Source organism: Strix aluco, chromosome 12 (assembly GCF_031877795.1).
Source record: "Strix aluco isolate bStrAlu1 chromosome 12, bStrAlu1.hap1, whole genome shotgun sequence".
NCBI lineage: Eukaryota > Metazoa > Chordata > Aves > Strigiformes > Strigidae > Strix > Strix aluco.
The window spans coordinates 2,517,958-2,530,408 of NC_133942.1; the positions used below are offsets into that span (position 1 = coordinate 2,517,958).

Below are 12,451 nucleotides of genomic sequence, written 5' to 3' on the forward strand. Positions count from 1 at the left end.
TTTTTGGGGGGGGACTTTTGAATCTTTTTGGAGACAGAAAGGCGGCTAGCCGGCTCTAAGGAGACTGGCAAGCCGGTGGGCTGGCAGCTGAGGAGGCGTGGGCTGTGGGCTGAGTCCAGGGCCGGTGGCGCCTGTTTCGAGCGAGGTGTGAACACAGCAAGGGTCACTCGCCGAGGAGAGCAGCTGCAGTGCAGGCAAGGCCGTACGGGGGGGTTTTTGCGGCAAAAGGGACTGGAAAGTAGCTTTTTTTTGGGGGGGACTTTTGAATCTTTTTGGAGACAGAAAGGCGGCTAGCCGGCTCTAAGGAGACTGGCAAGCCGGTGGGCGGGCAGCTGAGGAGGCGTGGGCTGTGGGCTGAGCCCAGGGCCGGTGGCGCCTGTTTCGAGCGAGGTGTGAACACAGCAACGGTCACTCGCCGAGGAGAGCAGCTGCAGTGCAGGCAAGGCCGTACTGGGGGGTTTTCGCGGCAAAAGGGACTGGAAATTAGCTTTTTTTTGGGGGGGACTTTTGAATCTTTTTGGAGACAGAAAGGCGGCTAGCCGGCTCTAAGGAGACTGGCAAGCCGGTGGGCGGGCAGCTGAGGAGGCGTGGGCTGTGGGCTGAGCCCAGGGCCGGTGGCGCCTGTTTCGAGCGAGGTGTGAACACAGCAACGGTCACTCGCCGAGGAGAGCAGCTGCAGTGCAGGCAAGGCCGTACTGGGGGGTTTTCGCGGCAAAAGGGACTGGAAAGTAGCTTTTTTTTGGGGGGGACTTTTGAATCTTTTTGGAGACAGAAAGGCGGCTAGCCGGCTCTAAGGAGACTGGCAAGCCGGTGGGCGGGCAGCTGAGGAGGCGTGGGCTGTGGGCTGAGCCCAGGGCCGGTGGCGCCTGTTTCGAGCGAGATGTGAACACAGCAATGGTCACTCGCCGAGGAGAGCAGCTGCAGTGCAGGCAAGGCCGTACTGGGGGGTTTTTGCGGCAAAAGGGTCTGGAAAGTAGCTTTTTTTTGGGGGGGACTTTTGAATCTTTTTGGAGACAGAAAGGCGGCTAGCCGGCTCTAAGGAGACTGGCAAGCCGGTGGGCGGGCAGCTGAGGAGGCGTGGGCTGTGGGCTGAGCCCAGGGCCGGTGGCGCCTGTTTCGAGCGAGGTGTGAACACAGCAACGGTCACTCGCCGAGGAGAGCAGCTGCAGTGCAGGCAAGGCCGTACTGGGGGGTTTTCGTGGCAAAAGGGACTGGAAAGTAGCTTTTTTTTGGGGGGGACTTTTGAATCTTTTTGGAGACAGAAAGGCGGCTAGCCGGCTCTAAGAAAACTGGCAAGCCGGTGGGCGGGCAGCTGAGGAGGCGTGGGCTGTGGGCTGAGCCCAGGGCCGGTGGCGCCTGTTTCGAGCGAGGTGTGAACACTGCAACGGTTATTTGCCGAGGAGAGCAGCTGCCGTGCAGGCAAGGCCGTACTGGGGGGTTTTTGCGGCAAAAGGGACTGGAAAGTAGCTTTCTTTTCGGGGGGACTTTTGAATCTTTTTGGAGACAGAAAGGCGGCTAGCCGGCTCTAAGGAGACTGGCAAGCCGGTGGGCGGGCAGCTGAGGAGGCGTGGGCTGTGGGCTGAGCCCAGGGCCAGTGGCGCCTGTTTCGAGCGAGGTGTGAACACAGCAACGGTCACTCGCCGAGGAGAGCAGCTGCAGTGCAGGCAAGGCTGTACGGGGGGGTTTTTGCGGCAAAAGGGACTGGAAAGTAGCTTTTTTTTGGGGGGGACTTTTGAATCTTTTTGGAGACAGAAAGGCGGCTAGCCGGCTCTAAGGAGACTGGCAAGCCGGTGGGCGGGCAGCTGAGGAGGCGTGGGCTGTGGGCTGAGCCCAGGGCCGGTGGCGCCTGTTTCGAGCGAGGTGTGAACACAGCAACGGTCACTCGCCGAGGAGAGCAGCTGCAGTGCAGGCAAGGCCGTACTGGGGGGTTTTCGCGGCAAAAGGGACTGGAAAGTAGCTTTTTTTTGGGGGGGACTTTTGAATCTTTTTGGAGACAGAAAGGCGGCTAGCCGGCTCTAAGGAGACTGGCAAGCCGGTGGGCGGGCAGCTGAGGAGGCGTGGGCTTGTGGGCTGAGCCCAGGGCCGGTGGCGCCTGTTTCGAGTGAGGTGTGAACACTGCAACGGTTATTTGCCGAGGAGAGCAGCTGCAGTGCAGGCAAGGCCGTACTGGGGGGTTTTCACGACAAAAGGGACTGGAAAGTAGCTTTTTTTGGGGGGGACTTTTGAATCTTTTTGGAGACAGAAAGGCGGCTAGCCGGCTCTAAGGAGACTGGCAAGCCGGTGGGCTGGCAGCTGAGGAGGCGTGGGCTGTGGGCTGAGTCCAGGGCCGGTGGCGCCTGTTTCGAGCGAGGTGTGAACACAGCAAGGGTCACTCGCCGAGGAGAGCAGCTGCAGTGCAGGCAAGGCCGTACGGGGGGGTTTTTGCGGCAAAAGGGACTGGAAAGTAGCTTTTTTTTGGGGGGGACTTTTGAATCTTTTTGGAGACAGAAAGGCGGCTAGCCGGCTCTAAGGAGACTGGCAAGCCGGTGGGCGGGCAGCTGAGGAGGCGTGGGCTGTGGGCTGAGCCCAGGGCCGGTGGCGCCTGTTTCGAGCGAGGTGTGAACACAGCAAGGGTCACTCGCCGAGGAGAGCAGCTGCAGTGCAGGCAAGGCCGTACTGAGGGGTTTTCGCGGCAAAAGGGACTGGAAAGTAGCTTTTTTTGGGGGGGGACTTTTGAATCTTTTTGGAGACAGAAAGGCGGCTAGCCGGCTCTAAGGAGACTGGCAAGCCGGTGGGCGGGCAGCTGAGGAGGCGTGGGCTGTGGGCTGAGCCCAGGGCCGGTGGCGCCTGTTTCGAGCGAGGTGTGAACACAGCAACGGTCACTCGCCGAGGAGAGCAGCTGCAGTGCAGGCAAGGCCGTACTGGGGGGTTTTCGCGGCAAAAGGGACTGGAAAGTAGCTTTCTTTTGGGGGGGACTTTTGAATCTTTTTGGAGACAGAAAGGCGGCTAGCCGGCTCTAAGGAGACTGGCAAGCCGGTGGGCTGGCAGCTGAGGAGGCGTGGGCTGTGGGCTGAGTCCAGGGCCGGTGGCGCCTGTTTCGAGCGAGGTGTGAACACAGCAAGGGTCACTCGCCGAGGAGAGCAGCTGCAGTGCAGGCAAGGCCGTACGGGGGGGTTTTTGCGGCAAAAGGGACTGGAAAGTAGCTTTTTTTTGGGGGGGACTTTTGAATCTTTTTGGAGACAGAAAGGCGGCTAGCCGGCTCTAAGGAGACTGGCAAGCCGGTGGGCGGGCAGCTGAGGAGGCGTGGGCTGTGGGCTGAGCCCAGGGCCGGTGGCGCCTGTTTCGAGCGAGGTGTGAACACAGCAACGGTCACTCGCCGAGGAGAGCAGCTGCAGTGCAGGCAAGGCCGTACTGGGGGGTTTTCGTGGCAAAAGGGACTGGAAAGTAGCTTTTTTTTGGGGGGGACTTTTGAATCTTTTTGGAGACAGAAAGGTGGCTAGCCGGCTCTAAGGAGACTGGCAAGCCGGTGGGCGGGCAGCTGAGGAGGCGTGGGCTGTGGGCTGAGCCCAGGGCCGGTGGCGCCTGTTTCGAGCGAGGTGTGAACACTGCAACGGGTATTTGCCGAGGAGAGCAGCTGCCGTGCAGGCAAGGCCGTACTGGGGGGTTTTTGCGGCAAAAGGGACTGGAAAGTAGCTTTTTTTTGGGGGGGACTTTTGAATCTTTTTGGAGACAGAAAGGCGGCTAGCCGGCTCTAAGGAGACTGGCAAGCCGGTGGGCGGGCAGCTGAGGAGGCGTGGGCTGTGGGCTGAGCCCAGGGCCGGTGGCGCCTGTTTCGAGCGAGGTGTGAACACAGCAACGGTCACTCGCCGAGGAGAGCAGCTGCAGTGCAGGCAAGGCCGTACTGGGGGGTTTTCGCGGCAAAAGGGACTGGAAAGTAGCTTTTTTTTGGGGGGGACTTTTGAATCTTTTTGGAGACAGAAAGGCGGCTAGCCGGCTCTAAGGAGACTGGCAAGCCGGTGGGCGGGCAGCTGAGGAGGCGTGGGCTTGTGGGCTGAGCCCAGGGCCGGTGGCACCTGTTTCGAGCGAGGTGTGAACACAGCAACGGTCACTCGCTGAGGAGAGCAGCTCCAGCGCAGGCAAGGCCGTACTGGGGGGTTTTCACGGCAAAAGGGACTGGAAAGTAGCTTTCTTTTGGGGGGGACTTTTGAATCTTTTTGGAGACAGAAAGGCGGCTAGCCGGCTCTAAGGAGACTGGCAAGCCGGTGGGCGGGCAGCTGAGGAGGCGTGGGCTGTGGGCTGAGCCCAGGGCCGGTGGCGCCTGTTTCGAGCGAGGTGTGAACACAGCAACGGTCACTCGCCGAGGAGAGCAGCTGCAGTGCAGGCAAGGCCGTACTGGGGGGTTTTCGTGGCAAAAGGGACTGGAAAGTAGCTTTTTTTTGGGGGGGACTTTTGAATCTTTTTGGAGACAGAAAGGTGGCTAGCCGGCTCTAAGAAAACTGGCAAGCCGGTGGGCGGGCAGCTGAGGAGGCGTGGGCTTTGGGCTGAGCCCAGGGCCAGTGGCGCCTGTTTCGAGCGAGGTGTGAACACAGCAACGGTCACTCGCCGAGGAGAGCAGCTGCAGTGCAGGCAAGGCTGTACGGGGGGGTTTTTGCGGCAAAAGGGACTGGAAAGTAGCTTTTTTTTGGGGGGGACTTTTGAATCTTTTTGGAGACAGAAAGGCGGCTAGCCGGCTCTAAGGAGACTGGCAAGCCGGTGGGCGGGCAGCTGAGGAGGCGTGGGCTGTGGGCTGAGCCCAGGGCCGGTGGCGCCTGTTTCGAGCGAGGTGTGAACACAGCAACGGTCACTCGCCGAGGAGAGCAGCTGCAGTGCAGGCAAGGCCGTACTGGGGGGTTTTCGCGGCAAAAGGGACTGGAAAGTAGCTTTTTTTTGGGGGGGACTTTTGAATCTTTTTGGAGACAGAAAGGCGGCTAGCCGGCTCTAAGGAGACTGGCAAGCCTGTGGGCGGGCAGCTGAGGAGGCGTGGGCTGTGGGCTGAGCCCAGGGCCGGTGGCGCCTGTTTCGAGCGAGGTGTGAACACTGCAACGGTTATTTGCCGAGGAGAGCAGCTGCCGTGCAGGCAAGGCCGTACTGGGTGGTTTTCACGACAAAAGGGACTGGAAAGTAGCTTTTTTTGGGGGGGACTTTTGAATCTTTTTGGAGACAGAAAGGCGGCTAGCCGGCTCTAAGGAGACTGGCAAGCCGGTGGGCTGGCAGCTGAGGAGGCGTGGGCTGTGGGCTGAGTCCAGGGCCGGTGGCGCCTGTTTCGAGCGAGGTGTGAACACAGCAAGGGTCACTCGCCGAGGAGAGCAGCTGCAGTGCAGGCAAGGCCGTACGGGGGGGTTTTTGCGGCAAAAGGGACTGGAAAGTAGCTTTTTTTTGGGGGGGACTTTTGAATCTTTTTGGAGACAGAAAGGCGGCTAGCCGGCTCTAAGGAGACTGGCAAGCCGGTGGGCGGGCAGCTGAGGAGGCGTGGGCTGTGGGCTGAGCCCAGGGCCGGTGGCGCCTGTTTCGAGCGAGGTGTGAACACAGCAACGGTCACTCGCCGAGGAGAGCAGCTGCAGTGCAGGCAAGGCCGTACTGGGGGGTTTTCGCGGCAAAAGGGACTGGAAAGTAGCTTTTTTTTGGGGGGGACTTTTGAATCTTTTTGGAGACAGAAAGGCGGCTAGCCGGCTCTAAGGAGACTGGCAAGCCGGTGGGCGGGCAGCTGAGGAGGCGTGGGCTGTGGGCTGAGCCCAGGGCCGGTGGCGCCTGTTTCGAGCGAGGTGTGAACACAGCAACGGTCACTCGCCGAGGAGAGCAGCTGCAGTGCAGGCAAGGCCGTACTGGGGGGTTTTCGCGGCAAAAGGGACTGGAAAGTAGCTTTTTTTTGGGGGGGACTTTTGAATCTTTTTGGAGACAGAAAGGCGGCTAGCCGGCTCTAAGGAGACTGGCAAGCCGGTGGGCGGGCTGCTGAGGAGGCGTGGGCTGTGGGCTGAGCCCAGGGCCGGTGGCGCCTGTTTCGAGCGAGGTGTGAACACAGCAACGGTCACTCGCCGAGGAGAGCAGCTGCAGTGCAGGCAAGGCCGTACTGGGGGGTTTTCGCGGCAAAAGGGACTGGAAAGTAGCTTTTTTTTGGGGGGGACTTTTGAATCTTTTTGGAGACAGAAAGGCGGCTAGCCGGCTCTAAGGAGACTGGCAAGCCGGTGGGCGGGCAGCTGAGGAGGCGTGGGCTGTGGGCTGAGCCCAGGGCCGGTGGCGCCTGTTTCGAGCGAGATGTGAACACAGCAATGGTCACTCGCCGAGGAGAGCAGCTGCAGTGCAGGCAAGGCCGTACTGGGGGGTTTTTGCGGCAAAAGGGTCTGGAAAGTAGCTTTTTTTTGGGGGGGACTTTTGAATCTTTTTGGAGACAGAAAGGCGGCTAGCCGGCTCTAAGGAGACTGGCAAGCCGGTGGGCGGGCAGCTGAGGAGGCGTGGGCTGTGGGCTGAGCCCAGGGCCGGTGGCGCCTGTTTCGAGCGAGGTGTGAACACAGCAACGGTCACTCGCCGAGGAGAGTAGCTCACACCCACCCCTCGGTAACGAGCTGGGAGGGCTTCCTAGTTAGTGTGGGCAGAATCAGCACTACCCACCGTTAATTCGGAGATAAGAACCCTGTGGGAGGGCAGCGACCAGGTCGCTGCCCACCGAGCTCAGGGTGATCAGACAGTACCTGTAAACCACTGGTTAATAGTACTTGTCAACCACCCGTAGCCTGAGCCATGGTCTCCACTCGCCTCAAAAGCACCACCAGCAAGAACGTGGCGATCTAGGCTGAGCAACCACACAAAATGCAGGAGTCCAGGTCCCAGGCTGCAGGGAGTGCCTGAGCCTGTCAGTGCTGTTGGAGGGCCGCAGTGACAGCGCCTGTGTGCGCTGCGACCAGCTGGATGACCTGCTCAGCATGGTGGCAGAACTCAAAGAAGAGGTCGAGAGATTAAGAAGTATTAGGGAATGTGAAAGGGAGATTGACTGGTGGAGTTCCACCTTGGCACCCATAAATCAACAGGAGCAAATAGAGGCTCCAGGCAAGGCAGGTGATCCCTCACCCTCATGCTACCAGGCAGAAGGAGGGGACTTAGGAGATGAGGGAGACTGGAAACAGGTCCCTGCTCAGGGAGGCAAGAAAATTCTCTCCCAACCTCCCTCACCCTCCATGGTGCCTCTTCACAATAGATTCGTTGTCCTGGAACTTTTGAATGAAGACATGGAGGAAGAGATTGAGACAAACAATGAGGAAGATCAAGGACCACCAAGGCCAGGTCAGTCTAGAAAAGGTATTAAAACCAGCTCTGGAAGGAACCCCAGAAGAGTGATTGTAGTGAGGGACTCCATTCTGAAGGGTGTCGAAGGCCCCATATGCAGACCAGACCCGCATCATAGGGAAGTCTGCTGCCTCCCTGGGGCCTGCATCAAGGACCTCACAAGAAGACTCCCTGCTCTAGTTAAACCCAAGGACTATTACCCTCTTCTGGTTTTTCAGGTAGGTAGTGATGACATTACCAGGAGAAGTATTAAATTAATGAAGAGACATTTCAGGACCTTGGGGAAACTGATCAAGGGGTCGGGGGCACAGGTTGTGTTCTCCTCCATCCCTCCAGTTGGGTGGATGGGTGAGGATGAACACCGAAGAACACAACAGATGAATTCGTGGCTTCAAGACTGTTGTCACCGTCAGGGCTTTGGTTTTTTCGATCATGGGTTGGTATACAGGGCACCAGACCTCTGGGCCTTAGATGGGATACACTTGTCCCAGAAGGGGAAGAGGATCTTGGGGCAGGAGTTAGCTGGGCTCATTGACAGAACTTTAAACTAGATTTGAAGGGGGAAGGGGGCAAAACACCAGCCCATCTGAAGTGCATGTATACCAATGCACACAACATGGGTAACAAACAGGAGGAGCTTGAAGCCGTGATGAAACAGGAAAATTATGATGTTGTGGCTATCACAGAAACATGGTGGGATGTCTCCCATGACTGGAGTGTGCCAGTTGATGGCTACAAGCTCTTTAGAAGGGATAGACAAGGTAGGAGAGGCGGTGGGGTAGCACTGTATGTTAGGGACTGTTACGATTGCCTTGAATACAAGTGCAGTGAAGACAGGGTAGAGTGTCTTTGTGTTAGAATCAGGGGGAAGGCCAACAGGGCAGATGTTGTAGTAGGAGTCTACTATAGGCCACCCACCCAGGACAGAGAGGTGGATGAAATATTCTATAGGCACTTGGGTGAAATCTCATGGTCGCTTGCCCTTGTTCTTGTGGGAGACTTCAACTTCCCAGACATCTGCTGGAAATACAACACAGCAGAGCGGGACCAGTCCCGAAGATTCCTGGAATGTGTAGGGGACAACTTCCTAACACAGCTGGTAAGAGAACCAACCAGAGAAGGTGCCCTGCTAGATCTCCTCCTTGTCAACAGAGATGGACTGGTGGATGATGTGGTGGTTGGAGGACGACTAGGGCACAGCGATCATGAAATAATAAGAGTTCTCTATTCTTAGAGAGGCCAGGAAAGGGCTAAGCAAGACTGACATCCTGGACTTCCAAAGAGCTGACTTTGTCTTGTTTAGGCAACAGCTTGACAGGATCCCTTGGGAGATGGTCCTGAAGGGTATAAGGGTCCAGGAAGGCTGGGCGCTCCTTAAGAAGGAAGTGTTAATGGCTCAGGAGCAGGCAGTCCCCAGGTGCTCTAAGAGGAGCAGGCGGCAGAGAAGACCACCCTGGCTGAACAGGGAGCTTAGGCTGCAACTCAAGGAGAAAAGGAGAGTTTACAGCCTTTGGAGGAAGGGGCTAGCCACTCACAGTGATTACAAAGGGGCTGTGAGGCTATGCAGGGCGGAAATCAGGAGGTCCAAAGCCCAGCTGGAAATTAATCTGGCTTCAGCAATCAAAGATAACAAGAAATGGTTCTATAAGTATGTCAAAAGCAAAAGAAAGACCAGGGAGAGTCTCCATCCCCTGCTAGATGCTGAAGGAAACTTGGTAACAAGTGATGAGGGGAAGGCTGAGGTACTTAATGCCTTCTTTGCCTCAGTCTTTAATAACAAGACTAGTTGCATTGAGGAAATCCAGCCCCCTCAGCCAGATGATAGAGACTGGGAGAACGACCCCCTCGCAATCCAGGAGAGAGTCAGTAACCTGCTACACCACATAGACACACACAAGTCTATGGGACCAGATGGAATACACCCAAGGGTGCTGAAGGAGCTGGCTGGGGTGCTCGCCAAGCCGCTTTCCATCATTTACCAGCGGTCCTGGCTGACCGGGGAAGTCCCGACAGATTGGAAACTGGGCAATGTGACGCCCATCTATAAGAAGGGTCGGAAGGATGATCCAGGAAATTACAGGCCTGTCAGCTTGACGTCGATGCCCAGGAAGCTGATGGAGCAGCTCATCCAGAGTACCATCTTACAACACATGCGGGACAACCAGGGGATCAGGCCCAGTCAGCATGGGTTTATGAAAGGCAGGTCCTGCTTGACAAACCTGATCTCCTTCTATGACAGGGTGACCTGCTTATTGGATGAGGGAAAGTCTGTGGATGTAGTTTACCTTGACTTTAGCAAGGCCTTTGACACCGTTTCCCACAACATTCTTCTGGTGAAACTGGCTGCTCAAGGCTTGGATGATCGCACGCTTTGCTGGGTGAAAAACTGGCTGGATGGCCGGGCCCAGAGAGTTGTGGTGAACGGAGTTAAATCCGGTTGGAGGCCGGTCACGAGTGGTGTCCCCCAGGGCTCGGTTTTGGGGCCACTCCTGTTCAACATCTTTATTGATGATCTAGACGAGGGGATCGAGTGCACCCTCAGTAAGTTTGCAGATGACACCAAGCTGGGTGGGAGTGTTGATCTGCTCGAGGGTAGGGAGGCTCTGCAGAGAGATCTGGACAGGCTGGAGCGATGGGCTGAGGCCAACTGTATGAAGTTCAATAAGGCCAAATGCCGGGTGCTGCACTTCGGCCATAACAACCCCCAGCAGCGCTACAGGCTTGGGGAGGAGTGGCTGGAGAGCTGCCAGTCAGAGAGGGACCTGGGGGTGTTGATTGACAGCCGGCTGAACATGAGCCAGCAGTGTGCCCATGTGGCCAAGAAGGCCAATGGCATCCTGGCTTGTATCAGCACTAGCGTGGCCAGCAGGGACAGGGAAGGGATCTTACCCCTGTACTTGGCACTGGTGAGGCCGCACCTCGATTACTGTGTTCAGTTTTGGGCCCCTCACTACAAAAAGGCCATTGAATGACTCGAGCGTGTCCAGAGAAGGGCAACGAAGCTGGTGCAGGGTCTGGAGCACAGGTCGTATGAGGAGCGGCTGAGGGAACTGGGGGGGTTTAGTCTGGAGAAGAGGAGGCTGAGGGGAGACCTCATCGCCCTCTACAACTACCTGAAAGGAGGTTGCAGAGAGCTGGGGATGAGTCTCTTTAACCAAGTAACAAGTGATAGGACAAGAGGTAATGGCCTCAAGTTGCGCCAGGGAAGGTTTAGACTAGATGTCAGGAAGTATTTCTTTACAGAACGGGTTATTAGGCAGTGGAATGGATTGCCCAGGGAGGTGGTGGAATCCCCATCCCTGGAGGTGTTTAAGAGTAGGGTCGACATAGCGCTGAGAGATATGGTGTAGATGGGAACTGGCAGTGCTAGGTTAATGGTTGGACTAGATGATCTTCAAGGTCCTTTCCAACCTAGTTGATTCTGTGATTCTGTGAAAAATCCATAATTCCCATAAAATATCCAGCCTGACAAGACACTTGCTATATTTGGAAGAAATTCCCTGAGATCTGGGTGAATTTTTCTTCTGTAGGCATTCCATGCTCTCACCTAGGAGCAAGTCTAACTGCCCCATATACTACTGCTATCTTAATGTGGAATATTGCTCACCTGAGGTATATAGGTTGAGCACCAAAGAGGTCATCTTAATGTCCTTAGAAGCTTTAGTGGGAAGGTGGAGGTTAGGCAGAATGAGCAGGAGTAAGTGCAGTGATAGAACCCTGGCGGAGTTGGAAGACAAAAGTATTGGGGATGAGTGCTGCAGCCTTAATGGAAGCCATGGAAAACTTCTGCTGACAGTTAGATATGTTCAAAGGACAAGCGATCCAGGCCTTTAGAATGTGGGCTCATCTAAGCAGGTTAAGTACAACACTAAAAGGAGCAGACTGTGAGGGTGATAGAACTGCTCAAGAAACAGAGTTTGTGGGATGGCATTCATGTAATGCAACTAGAAACTCAGAGTATAGGAAATACAGAAATCTGTTGGTGAGTGAGATGACAACCCTCTTGTAGGTTGTCAAGCTACTGAAACTTGGTGTTCCTGCAGTCAAAAGAAGGGTTAGACTCTAAAGTGCCTCCTCTGTACTCTAGCTGGAAACTGGTCTGAGTAGTGACTCTGAGCAGAGGATAGACTGGGGGAGTGCTGTGCTCAGGGACCTCTAGGGAAGTGCAACAGGTCTATCTTGGAAGTGCCAGTAGAGGATTAAAAAATACTGAAGACTTTATTCTTTGTTTTCTGGGTACGTTTTAGCTATGGACACATCCGTTCTTGTCCAAGATCAGTCGTTTGGCCAGAAATCAACAACAACATCATCACTACTTAGTCACACTAAAATGCTAAAATGCCTGTTGTAGGAAAACTCCATAATGTGTCTAAATATAGACTAAGCAGTAAGAATTGCAGATTTGGCTTTCTCTCCTCCTCCTGTCAATGCACAGCAAGTATTACCTGCTTTTAGCAATACAGACTGTTCCTCTGTATTCTATGCACAAGAAAATGCTGAAAACTGTTCCTTAAGCAAATTCAGTCACTTCTAGGGAAGACGAGGAGGGAACGGAGGACTAGAAACTGTTTTATGGAAGTTTCATTAATATTGCCCCAAAAATGAGCATCTGGAAAACAAGAGCCAAATTCTGTGGAGCTTAAGCCTGTTTAAGACAACTTCAACAATTCTTGTAATGAAATGGATGTTCTTTACAAATTTCTGCTCTGTGCAAACTTATAAATTGCTGTGTTAGTACCAAAGAGATCTTTTGATCTACTCATAAATGTTCCTGTTTATGAATAAGCTAATAAAAGAACTGGAAGAGCTTTTGTGAGGTGGAAGAGTAAGTGGTGTTGTAGTGTTTGAGGAATGAGAAGAATCTCACTTCTGGGAAACCATTTCTTTATAAAAAACTTAATACTAATGGTAATTCTAGATGCTGCTGAGTCTCACAGAAGAGTTGAAGAACAAACTTACTGCTGAGAAGAAGAATAAGTTACTGCTGGAACTAAAAATTCGTGAAGAGGTGATGCAGGAATTTGCCCAATATTTTGCTGAGCTGGAAATATATTTCAAGTAAGTTAGCTTTAAGTGGTTTTTAAAGTTAATGATTAAAAACAATGAAATTCAATTAACTTATTTCTTAAATCTGTCTCTTGGCTATAAGAGACCA

General features: G+C 54.7%; 1 pseudogene; it reads left to right on the forward strand.

The window, feature by feature from the left end:
- LOC141928915 (kinesin-like protein KIF20B) overlaps positions 1–12,451 on the forward strand; it is a 136,919-nt pseudogene that overhangs the window by 111,116 nt on the left and 13,352 nt on the right.